This window comes from Rattus norvegicus, chromosome X, assembly GCF_036323735.1.
Source record: "Rattus norvegicus strain BN/NHsdMcwi chromosome X, GRCr8, whole genome shotgun sequence".
Classification (NCBI taxonomy): domain Eukaryota; kingdom Metazoa; phylum Chordata; class Mammalia; order Rodentia; family Muridae; genus Rattus; species Rattus norvegicus.
Window position 1 is genome coordinate 6,117,207 of NC_086039.1, and position 4,750 is coordinate 6,121,956.

General features: G+C 38.0%; 1 pseudogene; it reads left to right on the forward strand.

Annotated features, from left to right (window-relative positions):
- Positions 1-418: 418 nt before the first annotated feature.
- Fam156a-ps2 (family with sequence similarity 156, member A, pseudogene 2) lies at positions 419-2,199 on the forward strand (annotated as a pseudogene).
- Positions 2,200-4,750: the final 2,551 nt, after the last annotated feature.

The following is a 4,750-nucleotide window of genomic DNA, read 5'->3' on the forward strand; positions in this document are numbered from 1 at the left end:
ACTTCCTTCTCTGGGAAGGACTCAAGGGTAGTAGGGCTTGCAATGTTTTGGGAGTCTCTTGGACAAACTTGACCCACAACTCATAAAAGGGCTTCTCATGCCTAATGTTGGGAATTTTGTTAGATTGTCTTTACCTTTCAGATAGAGTATTGTCAGTGCAGATGAGAGAATTTCATTTATCTATATATGTTTGCTTTTCACAGAATTGTATGTATTATAGGTATTTTAAGATATTTAATACTATGATTTTTATGACTTTTTTCAGAAATTCTTACTTTTATTTGACTCTCTTCTGTTATTTCTCTCTTCCTTCTCCCTAATTAGAGCCTTCCATTTTCTTCTAATTCCACTATCAGATCACTTGAACATTGCTATTCCACTCTCTATTTTCTCCTAAACCTTCCACCCTGGCAGTAGTATCATTTTGCTTTCCTTGTTTCTATAGTTACTCCAGAATATTTACTCACATGTGAAGATTTGAAGGTAGGAGCCTTCAGTAAGAGACAACACGTGACACTTGAATTTCTAGATCTAGATTACCTCACTCTTTTCTGTTCCATCCATTTACCTACCAAGTTCATAATTTCATTTTTTAAAAGGAAAATCATAGTGGGATTTTCATATATGGCTTTCATTGTGGATCCAGTTCACTGTGCTCTCTTATGCAAGTACAAGTGACAGCGGTTTTCTCCATTCTGCTTACCTTCTGGAGTCTTCATTTCTACCACTGGTGACTGAAATGCAGTGGGAAAGTGTTTGTTGTTATGTGAGGGAAAAGAAGACCAGATGACAATGAGGACAACAAGAAGGAATAGGCCTTACTGGATCCTTTTGCTATAGAGGGACTCTGCCACATTCAAACACTAGTTCCTGATAGACCTGTGCAGAAGGGCATAGCTTCTCAGCACTGTAGGTAGACACTCAGCTCTGAATGTTCAGCTGCCTGTTTCCTTCCAAGGCTATCCTCCATTGGACAATATCTGGTAGCAGAATGCACTGAAGAGGAGTTTGGCATCCACACAGTGTGGAACAGGGTCCAGAGACAGCGAAAGGTGATCTGCTACCATGAGAGCCCTCTGAAAGGTACGCAATGGTCACTCTGAAGACTACCCAATGAGAAACACAAGAAGCACTCTGAAGACATCATTATTTCTAAACACACCCAGAGGTCCGTTTCAACCAAAATCATTGAGAGAGATCTGTGAAGAGAAAGGATGGATGAAGAGCAATATCAAGAGAGAGCAAAATCAGATCAAAAGAAACTAAAGAGTTGAATTCAAGAAAAAGAAACACTTCAGGTTTCTGTTACCCTGCAAAACTAACAAAAGAAAGAAATCCTCTTCCCCATGAGATACAGATGACATAATGTTTAGATGTGAATGCCACTGCTGCTAGAAGTGTGTGAGGAATCCATCCATGGTCTCTGTGGGAACTGGGACAGAAGCATTCTCTCAGGCATCCTCCTGGGAAAACCTAAGCCTAGACCTCAGGAACTTGACACTCAAGCCTCATATCACTCAGCCCCATCTTGTGCAAGACACCATATTGAAAAGAGAGAACAAAATGCAGTGTGCAGTGGAGAAGCAAAATGATGTTTCAAAAGGTTCTCCATGAATGGACAGAATGACTCTGACACTGTAATCCTCACCAAAAGATCCAAACCTTAGAGATCATGACCATCAACATCTTTTTGGGAGCATGGTCAGCAGGAGTAACAATGTTCAACCTGGTAACATTAATACCAGATTGCCATTCTAATTTATTCCACAAAGGTAGCCATCTTTTCCTTAGTAGATTTGGCATCCTCCCTGAGGCATTCTAGGAAGAGATGCTCCTCAGCATATCCTCAGATAGCGATGTTTCTATACTCTCCATGCCGCTGTTCCCATGGGGAGTGCTACCACTTTCCCTTCCTCCAGTTTTTGGCTTTTCCTCCCTTACTTGTTGCCAATAAATGTAGAACAATTAAAAAAATGTAATGATATGTACCATGTTTTTATTATCTATTTATCAGTTGAAGAACATGCTGAGTAAGTATCTGTGAAATAAGATCCAGTCCTTTGGATATAAGACAAGGAGTGGTATAGCTGGGTCACATGATAGATTTGTTTTTAGATTGTTGAGAATTCTCCATGCTGATTTTCAGAGTGACAGTACCAGATGGCAATCCCACCAACAGTTAATGAGAGTGTTCTTTCCCCTACACCCTCTTCAGCATTGTTTATTGTATGTATTTATATTCTGGACATCAATACACTATATAGTTGGCAGAGGATCTCTCCTACTGGGTTTTTTTCTTCACCTGAATGTTTCTTTAGCCATGCATAGACTTTTAGTTCTATGAAGTCATATTTGTCAATGTGATGGTCTTAATTCTTGAGTGAATGGGATCCTATACAGAAAGTATGTTCCATACCTATATTATGTGGTGTACTGACTGTTTTTTTTTCATCAGTTTCAGTGTTTAGAACTTGAATTCATTTGCTATTAGCTTTTGTGCAAGGTGACAGATGAGTCTAATTTCATTTTGCTGCCTGTGGACATTCAGTTTTCTCAGCACTATTGAATATGTTTTTCTTTCTCTAGTTTATGTTTTTGGCATCTTTGTCAAATATTAAATGGATGAAGTTAAATGTGTTCATCTTGGCATCTTTGACTTTCTTCAATTGATTTAGCTGTCTTGTGCCATATTGCTTTTTGTTACCATGACTTTGTAATAGATCTTATGATCTGGGATGATAATTCTTCTATCATTTTTCTTATTTGTTCAGGATTGTTTTGGTTGTTCCAGGTCTTTTGTACTTCTACATGAACTTTAAAAGAGTTTTTTTCTATTTATATGAAGAATGAGGTGTTTGGATTAGGATTGTAAATAGCTTTTGGCAAGATGTTCTTTTTCACACTATTAATCCTACCAGTCTATGATCATGGCATATCTTTTCATTTTCTAGTGTCTTTATATCTTCAGAGATTTAAAAGTTTTATTGTAGAAGTCCTTTACTTTTTTGTTAGAACTACTCATAGACATTTAATTTCTTTGAATTTTGTGACTGGTTATCCATCATCTCCTTTTCTACACGTTTGTTGGTGGTGTGTAGAAAAACTGGTGATTTGTGCTACTTAATTCTGTTTCCTGCCACATTGCTGAGTTTGTTTATAGTTTTTAGACATTTTTTAATATAGAATTGAGATAGTAAATATATAGTATCTGCAAATAGGAGCAATTCGACTTCTTTACCTAGTTGTATCCCCTTAATTTCCATCACTACCCACGTTTTTCCAGCTTAGAGCACAATATTGAAAGAGTGGGGATATTTGACAGCCTTTACTTGTTCTTGACTTTAGTGAGAGTGTTTTAAGTCTTTCTCCATTTAGGATGAAGTTGGATGTGGGTTTCTCATACATAGTTTTTATTATGTTCCATCTAGCTCTATGTTTTCTACAACTTTATCATGAAGGCATGTTGGTTTTTCTCAGACATTTTTTCATTTATTGAGATAATTGTGTAATTTTTGCCATTACGTTCATTAACATGGTTTATTAAATTTATTGGTTTTTATTATATTTATTGACAAATATATCAAATAGGCTGTGGATTTCAGGGATAAGTAGAACTTGTTCATGCTGCACATTTTTTAACACATGTCTGCATTTTGTTTGTAAGTTTTTTATTGAGCATTTTTGAATGAATGTACATCAGATATAATGACACATAGTTTCCTTTTTTATTGTGTTCTTATTTGATTTTGCTATTAGAGTGATACTTGCTTCTTTGAAAGAGTTTGAAGTGTTTTTTCTGTTTCTATTTTTTTTATCTTTATTAACTTGAGTATTTCTTGTTTACATTTCGATGGTTATTACCCTTGCTGGTTTCCCGGCCAACATCCCACTAACCCCTGACCCTACCCTTCTATATGGGCTTCCCCTCCCTATGCTTGCCCCATTACCACCTTCCCCCCCAAACAATCACGTTCACTGGGGGTTCAGTATTGGCAGGACCAAGGGCTTACTCTTCCACTGGTGCTCTTACTAGGCTATTCATTGCTACCTATGAGGTTGGAGCTCAGGGTCAGTCCATGTATAGTTTTTGGGTGGTGGCTTCGGCCCTGGAAGCTCTTGTTGGGTGGCATTGTTGATCATATGGGATCTCAAGCCCCTTCAAGCTCTTCCAGTCTTTTCTCTGATTCCTTCAACGGGAATCCCGTTCTCAGTTCAGTGGTTTCCTGCAGACATTCGCCTATGTATTTGCTGTATTCTGGCTGTGTCTCCCAGGAGAGATCTACATCCAGTTCCTGTCAGCCTGCACTTCTTTGCTTCATCCATCTCATCTAGTTTGGGGACTGTATATGTGTGGGCCACAGTGGGGCAGGCTCTGAATGGGTGTTCCTTCTGCCTCTGTTCTAAACTTTGCCACCCTATTCCCTGCCAAGATTATTCTTGTTCCCCTTTTAAAGAAGGAGTGAAGCATTCACAATTTGGTCAACCTTCTTGAGATTCATGTGTTCTGTCCATCTAGGGTAATTCAAGAATTTGGGCTAATACCCACTTATCAACGAGTATATACCATGTGTATTTTTCTGTGATTGGGTTACCTCACTCAGGATGATAATTTCCAGTTCCATCCATTTTCCTGTGAATTTAATAAAGTCATTGTTTTTGATAGCTGAGTAATTCCATTGTATAGATGTAACACATTTTCTGTATCCATTCCTCTGTTGAAAGGCATCTGGGTTCATTCTAGCTTCCGGCT